The 15,004-nt window shown below is 41.5% G+C and overlaps 1 protein-coding gene across 8 annotated transcripts in view; it reads left to right on the top strand.

Moving 5' to 3' along the window:
* Positions 1–15,004, top strand: part of DGKG (diacylglycerol kinase gamma) — a 213,062-nt gene that overhangs the window by 27,968 nt on the left and 170,090 nt on the right. The window lies entirely within an intron of this gene.

Genomic DNA, 15,004 nt, shown 5'->3' on the forward strand with positions numbered 1-15,004 from the left:
GACTTCAAGTTGAAAAACAATACACTGTGATGTACAGAATAACAGTTCTGGTGTAGGAAAATTTCAGGGGTATTTGTGGTATATACATCTATGCATAGTTCACAAACACTGAAATTCACATATACACATACAGTACTCATAAAGTACAAAAAGACATATAATGCACGTTGTTCATACTATAAGCCCACACACAATACATGTCCATATGTAGTATGAATGAATACCTTCAAGTACATCTACCTTCAAGTCAATGTTCTCCAATCTCTAACCAATGTAAGAAAACTTTGAGAAGATTGATTTGGGTTATGCCAGAGAAAAGAGAAAGAAGCCGACCAAAATAGTGGGGAAAAGAGGAATCTCCTTTATATTTTAAAAATTATACAAATAATATATCCCCCTTTTTAAAATAATTACAACATTACAGATACTGGAAACTCAACTTCTAATTTTTATATGTGCCTTGGAGGTATTAATTATGATATTTTGTGTGCATCCTTTCATATGTCTTTTTTGAGATTGCATACATATATTTGACTATTAAAAATGTTGCAGAAGATTCTGAGATTTTTTAAATTTTTTTTACTTCTATTGTTACTTCTGATAGTCACAATAACTATAAGGGAGATTCCATTATTCTCATTTTACACATGAGGACTCTAGGGCTCAGATAGATTAAGATTTAAAAATTTTTCCAAGGTCACATACATAGTAAGTACCAGATCGAACTTGAACCTTCCTTTCTACGAATAATAGATTTCTCCATTTATTCAGATTTTCCTTTATGTCCTTCAGTAAATTTTTATAGATTTTTTTCATAAAGGTCTTGCACATTTCTTGTTAATTTCTGAGAACATTCCACTTTTCATTAAAATTTTGAAAGAGATCTTTTTCTATTATGCTATATTTTCTAAATGGCTATTGCTTGTGTGAAGGAAAGCAATTCATTTTTTAAATATTGATTTTATATACAATTACTTTGTTGAAATTCCTTAATAGTTTGTTTCATTCTCTTGGTTTGCATACTGTCCTATCATTTAAAAATTATGACAGCTTCCTCTTTTCTGTTCTAATATGTACACCTCTTATTTCTTATTTAATTGCATTGCCTAGGACCTCTAGTAGTTTGTTGAATAGTAGATATCATAACGTGCATCCTTATCTTGTCCTTGATTTTAATGGCAGTGTTTCTAATACTTTGCCGTTTAAGTATGATGTTTGCTGTGGGGTTTTGGTAGTAGCTATTGTGAAGTAAAGGATGTTCCATTTACCTTCTCATGCACTTAGAGATGTCTTTTTTTCTTTCCTTTCCTTTTCCTTTCCTTTCCTTTCCTCTTCTTTTCTTTGTTTTTTTTTTAGAGGTGGGGCAGAGGGAGGGGTTGAGAGAGAGAGAGAGAGAGAGAATCTCAAACAGGGCTCAGTCTCATGACCCTGAGATCATAACCTGAGCTGAAATTAAGAGTCAGACGCTTAACTGAGTGAGCAACCCAGGTGCCTCCTGTGTGTGTGTGTGTGTGTGTGTGTGTGTGTGTGTGTGTGTGTGTTTGCTTTTCCATCATACTTAGGTATTGAATTTTATAAAATATTTTTTCTGAATTTATTAAGATGTTCATATGAATTTCTCTTTCATTGTGTTAATATAGTGAATTATATAGGCTTTATAATTTGGATCTATCTCGTTGCTTTCCTGAAATAAACTCCATGTATTGTCCTTTTAATAGTATACCAAATCTGGGGGGTTTATGGTGGGAGTTGCTTAATTTAGTAAGGAGGTTGGTCTATAATTTATTTTTTATTTGTGCTCTCCTTATTCCATTTTTGTTAACTGGGTTATACTGGCCTCATAAAATAAACTGTAACTTAACATCTGGAACAACTTATGTAAGATAATTAATTATCTGTTCCTTGATGATTCTTAGAACTTGCCTGTAATATTGTCTAGACCAGGAGAGTGGGGCAAGTAGACTTTTGAATATTGATTCAGTTTCATCTGTTATTGACTAGTCAGGATTTTGTACCTCTTTTTTTAAAAAATTTTTTAAATGTTTATTTATTTTTGAGGGGAGGGGAGGGCAGAGAGTGAGGGAGACACAGAATCTGAAGCAGGCTCCAGGCTCTGAGCTGTCAGCACAGGGCCCGACACAGGGCTTGAACTCATGAGCTGTGAGATCATGACCTGAGCCAAAGTCAGAGGCTTAACCGACTAGAGCCACCCAGACGCCCCAGGTTTTTCTACTTTTTGAGTCACTTTTGATAATTTATGTTTTCTCAGAATTTTCTCATCTTGTTTTTCACATGTAGTGCTATAAAGTTGCTGTCTTATTTTTTCATAATTTAATGAAATCTCTTTAACTTACAGTTATGCCCCCTTTTGCATTCCTGTGACAGAGACAGAGCATGAGTGGGGGAGGGGCAGAGAGAGAGGGGGACACAGAATCCGAAGCAGGCTCCAGGCTCTGAGCTGTCAGCACAGAGCCCTACGCGGGGCTCGAACTCACAGACTGCGAGATCATGACCTGAGCCGAAGCCGGCTGCTCAACCGACTGAGCCACCCAGGCACCCCCCCCCCCTTTTGCATTCCTAATATTGCCAGTTTTTCTCCTTCTTCTCCACCCTTCCTTCCTTCCCCTTTCCTTCCCCATCCTCTACCTCAGTCTTTCTCTCTCTACCTCTCTCTTTCTCTCCCCCTAAAGAATGATTTATTTTATTGGGTTTTTTCAAAACAATAAAAGAGCTTTTTTAAAAAGCATTTTTTATGTTTATTTTATTTTTGAGAGAGACAGAGCATGAGCAGGGGAGGGGCAGAGAGAGAGGGAGACACAAAATCCAAAACAGGCTCCAGGCTCTGAGCTGTCAGCACAGAGCCCAATGCAGGGCTCGGACTCATGAACCACGAGATCATGACCTGAGCCGAAGTCAGGTGCTTAACCGACTGAGCCGCCCAGGGGCCCCAAAAGAGCTCTTGATCTTATTTCCGAACTGTCCAGTTGTCTTGTTTTGGGTACAAGCCCATTACTTTCAGCCTTTAGTACTGCCCTCCTCAGCTTTATTTAGATTTCTTTTCTTCCTTTTCTGGCTTCTTGGGCTGAGGTTTAGTTCACCTTTTTCCATCTTTCTGGTTTTATAAGAAATCCATTTAAGGCCACACATGTCCTTTAAGCATTGTTATAACCAAATGGCTTATTTCCTAAATTGACATGTAATACTTCCATGTTTTCATTTTCTTTTTAAGCAAGAAGTTACTTAATATGTGGGCTTTTTCCCCTTAATTTCCATGTTGTTGTGGATCCAATTTCCTGGGGAACAGATTCTGAGATGCAGCTTGCAGTGCAGGAGGGCTATTAGTTTCAAAGGGAGTGCTCTTGGGATCACCACTTGAGGAGGGGAAGGGACAGAGCAGGATTTGGCAAAGGAAGAAATTGGACTGGGAAGGCCCTGCTGGGTTGTTTTCCTTTGGCTGAGAAGACTGGGCCTTTATACCCCTCCCCTTCGTATCATTCAGGAATTGGATGTGGGTTGTCCAGAGAGGGGGCATGACCTCAGGCAAGGCAACTCTTTCCAGCTAAGGCAATTCCTAAAAAGGTTTGACAGCTAAGAGCTGTGTGCCAGCAGCACTCTCAAATAGCTGGGGCAATAAATCCTTCTTTCCGAAAGAAGATCTGGTTGGCACAGCTCAGCACCTATTACAAATAGTTATAGTTTTAATAGTTTAACTAAGTTTTGGCTATTGATATTTAATCTGTATGAGACATTTCTCCATGGATTTGATTTTTTAAAATTCTTTACTGCATTTCAGTGATTTCAGAGTATTTAATTAGATGCATGTACCAAAATGTATTTAGCAGTCCCATACTGTGAGACATTTAAATTGTTTGGAATTTCTGTTATTATGAACAGTTCGGCCACAAATAAAATTACAGGGAAATGGACATTTTGAGGCTATTGATACATAGGGCTATATTGGCTAATTTACTTCCATACCAACCCTGCTGGAGAGTTTCCATTTTCTTGCTGTCTCACCAACAAGGATATTACCTGATTTTGATACTGTGGCAGTAGTATCTTACTATTGTGTCTATCCAATGAAGTATAATTTAAATGAATATAAAAACAAGTGACATCTCCCAGCCTAAAATGATGGCAACAGATGCTGTCATGGCAAAGAGTTGGTGTCTAACATTTCTGGAAGGAAAATGGAGTTACTCTTGGAAGGAACCCTAAGTATTACGACTCCACTATCTGCAATTGCTAGATGAGGAACTTGAGGTCTAGAGAGTAGAAGTCAGTTGACCAAAGTCACCTGGCTACTAAATGTCAGAACCAGAAGTAGACCCCAGGGCTCCAGGCCATACCACTCCACCTTCTCTGATTTTCTTGGGAAATTAATGTGTCTTTCTTCCTAGTTTCCAAAACTCCATCAAACTGTGGTATTTCTGAAACTGGAATTCATGAGTCCCCTATGAAATGTTTTAGATTCTGTGCTTTATTCAAATAAGACTATTTATATTTTAAAATATATTTGTTATAGATGTGTTTGTATTTTCTTGATGACTGTCTGACATCAAGTACTGCTGTGTGATTTTAGTGCCCCTGTTATCTTGTGTCACGTGGCATACTGGTGAAAAACAACCTCCAGCATCAAATTACCTGGATTTGAGTCGTGCACCCATCAGTTAATAACCACACGACCTAGGATAAGCTACTTAAAACTCTGTGCTTCAGTTTCCTCATCTTTAAAATAGGCAGGATATTTGTATCTTCCTCATAGGGTTGTTATGAGTAGTCAACCAGATAATTCACATAAATTAGTTGCAACAGTCTGGCATGTTGTAAAGGTTAGCTATTATATATGAGGTGTTTCTTAAACTGGGGCCTAGATACCTCTGGGATGAAGAGGGCCACGCAGGGACATGTAGTCTGGAGTCAGAATGAGGTGTAAGCACCCCCGGGTGCCGTTGTCCATGGTGCTTAATTATTATTGCATGATTATCCATGCATTTATTGTTATTCTATGAAGTTGGTGGAGGAAGACCCTTCCACAAACAAAATCCTGGCCTCCTCAGATGAGCCAGAAAATTGATCCTCAGGCAGTTTACAATCTAGAAATGGTTTTAATTATCTTCCTACATCTGAAAACCAGAAGTATGTGCTTTGCATTCAGGCCGACTTGGTTGAATGATGGCTCAGCTGCCTGCAAGGAGTCTGATCCTACATATGGTGGCAATACTAATTCTTCCTCTGAAAGATTATTTTGATGATTATGTTCATGTAGAACAGGCATTAGATCCTCAATAAATAGTAGCTGTTGTTCAGCTGTTGTTTAGCTGTTGTTTCTTGCTTCTTGGGGAGCAAGAAGTGGGAGGAAAGAAACAGAAAGGAGAATTAGAGAATGGGAGGCAGTAAGTAGCAGAGGAGGGAGAGGAGAATGAAATAGAGGATGCTCATGGCCCAGCTCACCACAAGTTCCTCCTGGTCTGCTGGGCCTTTCCAAGCTAAATGTGGTTTCACACACTGTTCCAAATACAAATGTTGTCTCTTTGGTGTGGTTTTGTCCGTGGTTATTGTTAACACACACCAACATAAGCATGCAGCACACCATAGTGTGTTTTTACAGGCTGTCTTTTTCTAGACCTGGCAAGCTGCATACTCATGCCTTGTGGTGTCCCAGCTCTTGACAGTTTCTTTTCTGACACAGCAGTGAACTGCACCATGAAATAGAGTTGTCATATTCTCACCCTCTCAGGATTTTCTGTTTGTTGGGTTTTGCCCTTCACTTTATGGTAGGGAACGCCTGTTATCTGTTCTGTGCCCTCTCCAGATGATACATTTGGCACAAAATGGAGGAATATGAAACGTAGATACAGATTGCAAAGAAGGGAAAATTCTGCAGGGAATATAAATCATAACATGAGAATTTTAGTAACTAAGGCAGGATAACAGGCATCTGGCAATCATGGGGCTCTGGCTTCCCTATGATGTTTTCCTATCTCAGGAAAGTAGAACCGAGAGATCTGACTGCTTTACTTTAGGGCTCTCTTAAGAAGGAATAGCTCCTGGTATCCCAAGCTTCTCCTCTCAGTCCTGTCCATTACATTAAAGTAAAGCAGTGGTTACAAAACACTGGCATGCGTCGGAATCTCCAGGGCTCTGTAAAACACAGATTACGGGGCCACCCTAAATTTCTGTAGGTCTATGGTATGTGCGAATAATTTTCTTTTCTTACATGTTCCCAGCAGTGCCAGTAACTGCTTGTGTGAGGATCATGCCTGAAGAACCACTATCAGGAAATTTTACTTGCTATGACTCTCATAAACGTTATACAAATAATTCTCATACCAACCCCCTGTGAAACATGTGTTACTATCATTATTATTTTCTTTTTTAAAAATGTTTATTTATTTTTGAGAGAGAGAGAGAGAGAGAGAGAGAGGGAGAGAGAGAGGCAGAGTGTGAGTGGGGGAGGGGCAGAGAGAGAGGGAGACAGAATCCAAAGCAGACTCCAGGCTCTGAGCTGTCGGCACAGAGCCCAACGTGGTACTCAAACTCACAAGCCATGAAATTGTGACCTGAGCTGAAGTTGGATGCTTAACCAATTGAGCCACCCAGGCACCCCTATTATTTTCATTTAGAAATGAAGAACAACTTGTTTAATGTCACATAATTGCAAGTGGTAGAGCCAGGATTTAAATTCTGGTCTAATTTCAATGCCATACTTGTGTTTAATGCTTTGGGAAGAAGGCCCCCTGAGACTGGATAGGAGTCATTTTCCCTAAGTAGTAATTTCCCCTCATGATCCTTTCCCTGCGTCACCCCAGCACCCCTCACATCCCTTAGCTCTGGAGCTACATCAGGTCTTGGTGTTGCTATTTGTGAGGCCATTTCTTCAGCATTTCCGCTGTAGCTCCCCCAGCAGCAAAGCCAAGACTACATTCTCCTACGTGGAAAGAACAGAGATGACCCAAGTGCCAGAGCAAGTTTTTTTGAAGTCTCATGTTTTACTTCAAGCTTCCTGCATAGTTTACATTCTGTTCTATTCTGTGTTCATGTTTAATATAATGTAGTTATTTTCCTCAAATACTATTTATTGGCTTCCCAGGAGCAGGCCAAGGTTTTTGCTCTGGCTTCCAGTTTACCTTCCAATTTGAGGATGAGGGTTTATGTCCTCCATGGTTGGCTTATTGATGGTATCAGCACCTAACACAGGGTCCGGCACTTACTTGTTTTATTGTCTCATAATGAAAGGAAAGACCATGGGCTTCGGGACCAAACAGACTTGGGTACAAATAATAGTTCTGGCACTTATTGATGGATGAACTTGGGAGAATCACTCTGGGACTGTTGTTAGGGCTGTAAAATGGGCATAAAAAAATAGCTCCCTCACGGGGTTTGGTGGCTATTGTGCATGAAGCATGCAAAGCACCAGATGTGTGGTAGTCTATAAATGGAGGTTGCTGCTATGGCATACTGTTGGAGTGAAGTGTGGAATGGGTGGACAATTAAATGAACGAGTGTCCCACACACAAGCTATGATACCCCTGGGCTGTAAATGCCTCCCAGCCTGACACTGCCTGCCTGTGCTAAAGGCAGCCCCCCTTGAGTATCAGGTCTCAGCTTCTCCCAGGAGCCTGCACGGCACCCCCCCCCCCGCCCCCCACCACCTGGACAGCTTTGTCCAGCTTGACATTTTCACACTGCCCCCAGAGCAGGGATTCTTATGTGTAGTCTGAGGGTGCAGATGAGATGCAAAGTCCTTAAATGCAAGTCCTCTCTAAGTTGTTACAGATAGCACACAATCCCAAGACTTCTATTTTTATGTTTGTACAAGGAATATACACTGGTAATTTATTAAATGAGTTATTAGGGATTACTCATATTTGCTGTTCATAAACTCAAATTAGCCCGTTTCTATGTTCCCCAGGGAGCTCTAATTCAGTTATCTGTGGAGTCTGGCTGCTTCTAAATACTCAGCGACTTACTGCCTCCTCACTCAGCTTGATGGTTAGAACCCTGTGACCTACGGGAAAGTGACATTGCTTTCCTGCAGTGTCAGACTTGCGTTGAGTTGGTTGTGGTGTTCAGCTACTGCTATTCTTGCCTTTTAATTAGAAATTAGGGTTCATTTAACTTCATCATTATCATATTAGCTTTTGGAGGATATTTGGTTAACCTCACAGCATGTAGTGACATACACTTGCCTCAAAAATATTTTAGGCCTATAATTTCCCAATTACTAGATTTTAAGACATGAACAGGTTGCAGTTCAAGCTTGAATCATGTGTATTCTCTTGCTAAACAGGTACATATGTACTCTGCACCCAAAAGTGCTTCTGTAGTTGCCCTGGTTATCTGTGACCACATAACTAACTGCTTCCAAATCTAATGGCTCAACAATCATTTTACTGTTCTGAATGATTCTGTGCATCAGGAATTCAGACAGAGCTCATCAGGGACAGCTTATCAGGGACAGCTCATCAGGGACAGCTCCACATCATGTCTATTAAGGCAGCAAAATCCAAAACAGCTTCTTGTCTTCCATGTCCGGCAGCACAGCAAGGACAGCGTAAGTGACTGCATGCTGGCTGGAATGGCTTCAATGGGATTGCCCGGGGGGGGGGGGGCTTTAGTTTTTACCATCAGCTAGGTGGCTCACTTCTCCTCCAGGTAATGTGAAGCCTTCCACTGTATTCCCAAGCACAGTGTTCAATGCTCCCAAGCACACAAAAGTGGAAGCTGTTGGGCCTTCTTCAGGCTTGGACCTGACTCTGGCACAATGTCACTTCTGCATTCCTTCGGTTAAAGCAAATCATAGACACAGCCCAGACTCAAGGAGAAGGGACCAAAATGGGCATGAGTTTTGGAGGGACCCCCATGTGATAAACTATACTGTGAAAGTGGCAATTCATTAATGAATTCAAACAACTTTAAAAGCTCCTAACATGGGTGACTCAGTCCATCAAGCATCTTACTTCGACTCAGGTCATGATCTCACGGTTCATGATTTCAAACCCTTTGTCAGGCTCTGTGCTGACAGCTCAGAGCCCGGAGCCTGCTTCGGATTCTGTGCCTCCTTCTCTTTCTGCCCCTCCTCTGCTCGCTCTCTTTCTCTCTCTCTCTCTCTCTCTCTCTCTCTCTCTCCACCACCCTCTCTCTCTCTCTCAAAAATAAATAAATGTTAAAAAAAAAAAACTCCTAAATTGGCTAGGCTGAATAAAGTGACTATTGTAAGTTTATAGATTATAGTTACAAATTTACAGGTCATTATTTTAAGATTAAAATTGCATGCATTATTTAGTATTAAAATTATAATTTTAATATTGAATTTAGCATTTTAATATTGAAATTAGAATTTTAATATTGAATTTAGAGTTTAATATTGAAATTACAATTTCAATGTTAAAATTAGAATTTCAATATTAAAATTATTTTCCCATTGGGAATGCAAACAGGTATGGTAGGATATTTTGCTCTGTGCAAATGGTCTCAGTCAAAAAAGGTTGAGAACATCTTTTCTACTGGTCAAGAAATGAGCCCCAAGAAATCTTATAGTAGCTAGAGCCACAAAGCTGACAGGCAGACACTGTTTATGCCCCGATGGAGTTCAGAGTCTCACAGGGAAGGGTTGGCAAGTCTACTGCAGTGTGACAAGTGCCATAATGGAGAAAAGCCCGAGGAGCTACTGAAGGGCAGAGAAGACATGCCAAGCCCAGGCCAGGCAGTTAAAGGGAGCTTCTTAGAGCAGGTGACACTAGAACTGAACTCCAGAGGCAGCGTAGGAGTCACAGAGTTTAAGAAGGATCCGCAGGCGCACAAGCCCAGACATAGGACGGTTACCAAAATGTGACTTGTCACAAGTCTGGGAAGAGAGAGGAGTTCTTATCTTTCTAGCTTTTAGTCATTCTTCCCTTAGAAAAAAGTACTCATTATGGTTTTGTTATAGCTCATCGTGTGCACATAAATAAGCTCCCCCAATCTGATGCCATATTCATGAATTAATGCTTTTATGAGAGCAGGGAGGAGATGAAGAGGTGTTTGTTCTGGGTAATTGGCTATGGCTGATTCATTCTGATGAATAGAGAGACCTGGGGTGCAAGTCAGCATCCATTGAATGTGCTGTCTTCCTTCTGACTTGTGATTTCCATGCTGACATCTGTACAGAACAAATAGAATTTGATCCGGGATATGAAATTGCAGAGCTAGAAGGTGTGTTCTCCCCACCCCCTCATTTTACAGACAAGGTAACTGAGGCCCGGGGAGCCGAAGCAAGTGCTCAGAGTGGCATAGCCATAGGGACATAAAACACACTCTTCTCCCATCCAAGGCTGACAACACCCAATCTGAGCATTATTTAGAAAACCCTAGTACCTTTTCTTTTCCTCTCAGGAAGGATATTCAGGGTGGTAATAAGAAGACTGTGCATACTGTAAAGAGCCTCTGAGAGGGGCGTGTTGAGTGGGCTGCTGAAAGGGAAATGCTGAGTGATGTCAGCTGGAGCAAACCTCATGTGAGGGAGCTGCCATCTCTGCCAAAGGCGGAAAGCCAGAGGGGCTGTCCTGAGCGAACGTGGTGGTCGGCAGTGACCGTCTGGGGAGTCAGGCCACGTGCCAGGCCCCTGACTTATCCTGGTGGAGGTAAATGGTACAGCTTCTTCCACCACGAAGCCAAGTGCTGAGCTACCGTGGAACAACAGTGATCATGAGTATTTGTGGAATTGTTGCAAAATACACCTTTGTCTCGTTACTCCTCCTCAGCTCCTTCAGGAGTCTCTTCCACCCCCACCTGGCATGCCTACTACCAGATGGCCCCACGGTTCCTTGTACATGTCCGTACCACTACACTTCCCATCATGTGTTTTAATTATCTGTTTGAGTGTCTGTCTCCTGCACGGGCCCACCAGCCACCACAACAGAGAAGTTAGAGGACCTGCATGTTCTAAGGGAACACAGCTGGAAGAACAGCGGAGTTTGCTCAAAGAGTCAGAAAAAGCTATAGAAGAGAAGGGAACTTTTAATCTAGAACCGGGTATGGGTAGTAGTTTGTTATGGGAAGGAAAGAGGGTCATTCCAGGTAGATTAAAGGCATGGTGTGTTTGTCAGTCCATTAGCTAATGTTTATGAGATGCTGCCATGTGCCGGGTACTTTGCTAGGTGCTAGGAGGACACAGGATGATTTTGCTGGAAGGAACATGGAGCATGTGGGGCAGGAGAGAATTCGAGTGAAGATGAGGAGGTGAGCTGTACCACAGGTAAAGGTTTTTCTGGAGCTGGCTGAAAAGCCTACCCAAAAGGGTCCAAGAGAAGCCACCAAAGGTTTTCAGGCAAGTGAAGTGTTGGGATCAAATTTGGTTCTAAATGAGGAAAATCTCCATGACCAGATATGGGATGATTCATGGGATATATTGTTAAGTGAAAAAAAAGTGTACAAAAGACAATTGTTAATATGCTACCTTTTGTGTAATAAAGAAGGGGCAATAAAAAATATCCATGTATCTGCTCACCGGTGCAAAAATAAACAGGAAGGATGAGTTAGAAACTGTAAGGGTTGAGTGGGAATAAGATGGAAAGGAGAGGGATGGATACAGTAAAAGAAATGGGGGAAGCAAGGCTTCTCTGAAGATACCTTTTATATAATTCTGACTTTGGAAACAAAGAATCAATTGGGAATGGAGGAAAAAACCTTAGAGTGAAATACAAACAAAAATGAATAGGAGTGTGTAAGAACTAATCTAAGTAACTTTTGAAAATAGTATTTTGAGGACGTGCTTTGTTGGCTGAAAAGAAGTGTCAAGAAATCTTAAATTCTTTTTTGTTTTTCACAGTGTTGTAGCTAACATTCTGAAACCACTTTCTGTATATTTTTAGAGTGAGAAAATAAATATATTGTAGATAATGGAAACAAAGTTTGTTGGAGAAGTGAGCTCAAAAATACAGAATGAGAGGGAGGCTACAGTTGATAATGTAAAATTGGACTGTAGTTGGAGGTCTGAGGATCAACTTGGTTTTTTTAACATGGATGGCCAGCCAGCCAGCTGGCCTGAGATGAGATATGTATATATACCTGCATATATTTCTTGGCTCTGGCCTTGATAAAGCCTAAAAGCAAAGACACCCAGTAGCAATGAGCACACTTAGTGCCCAAAATTTGGCTTCAAATTCCATTCTCCTCTGAAAGGAATCCGTACTTTGGAGAAGTACGTACTTTGGGGACTGTTTTCAGGACGAGAACTCAGTTAGTACAGGGTGAGACTGAAACATTTTGTAGTAACAGAAAATAAAGATGTGCTCAAAGAATGATGGGACTATGTCTAAAGAACAGGGAATCAACTTGAATGAGTCTCTACTGGCCAAATCTGGGACAATTTGAATCAAAACAAATAAAGATTGTAATGGATTATAACCCTCTGAATAAAATAAGAATCCATTAATATAAACAAGTTTGTATTATATGTAAATATAACATACATTCAAAGTTATTTATATAAATATTTACATATTTATATTATATATATTTATATTGTTTGTAGTATAAATAAATATCTATAAGTAAACTGGTATGGAGAAATAGAGAAGAGAAAGCTCTTCTTTATAGTAGAATCCAAACTAATAAATATAGAAGGAATGATAGAATTAGAAGTTTTCTATCATAATAATAATTAATTCAGGCAGGAATCATCAGTGGATGCTCAAACTAGTGGGTAAAAGTTTGATGAGTAATTACAAAATTACAACAGCTTCAAGCAGGAGAAGATCAGAAGCCAAGCTCAGAAATCTATGGCACAACACAAAGACTTTGTACCCAACTACTATCAGCTGATTGTTTAAATCATATTACTAAGTGTTGTGTTTGCAACAGGATAATGATAACCAAATATTGAGAGTTCACTGTGTGTTAGGCGTTGTGTTAGGTGAGGTTTTGGGATTTTCTGTTTGTTTGGTTTTTGCGTATGTCAACACTAGCTCAGTGAGATTTTTATTAGTACCCCCATTTTTGAGGTGAAGGAACGAGGGGTCAAGAAACACAAAATTTGTCTAATGTCAAATAGCTGATAGGAGGAGGAGCAAGATTCAAAGCCCTGCCTTCTGACTTGGAGTTCCACAGTGTTCTATTGGGCAGCGCGTCTCTCGATCCTCTTAGAGCTAACTCTGTGCTTCTAGAAGTGTGCAGAATGGTACGGCCAGAGAGGCATTCTTAAAAGCCTTGGGGGTTCCTTCTTTCTTCTCACCATACTTATTAGTGAACACCTGGTCTCATTTTTCCCCCTCTAAAAATAGGGAAGGCAATGCTTAATTTACATGGTTGTTAGGAGGGCTAAATGGGCAAATACATGTAAAGCATATAGTGTGGAGTAAGCGTCCACTAAATGACAACTGCAGCAGTAGTAACACCAGTTGTAACACTGAACTCCCTGGTGTTACAGAAAATGTTTCTAAAGGTCACCCCTCACGTTTGGACTGAACTGATAATCAGAGGGCAGATCATAAAAAGCTTTGTGTATCATAAAAAGAAGATCATGTTTTATTCTATAGGCAATAGAAAGCCACTGAAGAATTCTATTACTGGGAGAGATGTGATCTGGTTGACAATTTAGCACGTACCAAGGGCAGGAGAGTAAAACCCAAACCACGGCGTCCATCAGGAGGCTGTTGGTAGAGACTGGGCAAGAGAAAATGAGGGTCTGAGTTAATGAAGCTGGCCTGACAGAGGGGAGGGGACACACAATGGACAGTCACACTTGAGCGCGGCACCTGGGTTTGGCAAGAGAGGATGGGAAAGAAGCTTAGGCTGAGCCCCAGGCTTCTGGCCTGTGTTCTGGCTCCTCTCAGTGCATGACCAGAATATAGAGGAAGGGCAAGTTGGGGGCATGGGAAGGTGCTGGTTTGGGGTGGTTTGGGACACATGAGGGAGTCACAGTGGACAGTTGGATATTCAGATCTGGATTGAGGGGAGAGTGTAGGGCTGGAGCAGCATGCCTGTGGTCGCTGAGGCCACGGCAAGGGGTACCTCCTGGAAGGGGTACAGAACAAGGAGAGGGCGGAGGTTGGGATTTTGGAAATGCCAGTATTTATTTAACAACGGCAAGAGAAGTGGAAGGAGACTGAGGAGGAAGACTCAGAAAGATAAGATTGTTTCCAGGGGGCTGTTTCCTGCCATGGCGAAGGCTGCAAAGAGAAGCGGATGAAGCAAGGAAGGCCTGAAAAATGACTGGTGGATTTAACAATTGTGTTACTAGGGATCCTAGCAAGAGCAGGTGCCAAGGAGCAGAATCTAGTTGAGCAGTGGATTAATTAAGGAGAGAATTGGACGTTTTAAGGAGAGAAGCTGGAACTTGGATGCTCCTGGGGATGCAGGCATCTTACTTCCTTGCCATGCCTGCCGACCTACTGGCGGAGAGCCCTGATTGGTGGAAGGTCATCCTTCCAGAGCCACAATCTCCTTCCAGTGTCTTCCCTTAGTTCCTGGCTAGCCCTCCAGTCCACACCAACCAAGTCTATAGTTTCTCCAGAGAGCTGCACAAACCCACCTCCTCACTGGGTCGTCTCATCCAGACCCTCCACCGTCCCTCATGGGCTCCAGGCTTCCAGACTTGCCTCAATGTCCAGTCCTTCACCATGGATCCAGTTTTATTAAAACTGAGCTTCTTCTTTGGTAGCATCAATCTGTATTTCTCCTCCTATTAGGTTGGTGGCTTTCCAACATTTTTTAAACCTCAATATACGTGTACGTATAACTGAAAGGAGACATTCCTGTTTTCAGCTCCATTTCATGCCATTCTACTCTATCCTATTCTATTTTGTGTTTTTAAATGCTGGCCTTCGCCCATCGCATTAATTTCACACCCTGCTGAACTGACTTAGAGGCTGGTGTTATGACTGCCAGAGCAACTGTGCTAGGAGGGGCCCAAAAGAAAACATGCTAAGTGTCTGTCTGAACCCATCCCTTTTCCCTCCTTCAGGCTCCCCTGCACAGGGGCCAGTGGCAGGTCTTCTCTCTAATCACTTTTGTATGGTTC

Source organism: Panthera onca, chromosome C2 (assembly GCF_046562875.1).
Source record: "Panthera onca isolate mPanOnc1 chromosome C2, mPanOnc1 haplotype 2, whole genome shotgun sequence".
Lineage (NCBI taxonomy): Eukaryota > Metazoa > Chordata > Mammalia > Carnivora > Felidae > Panthera > Panthera onca.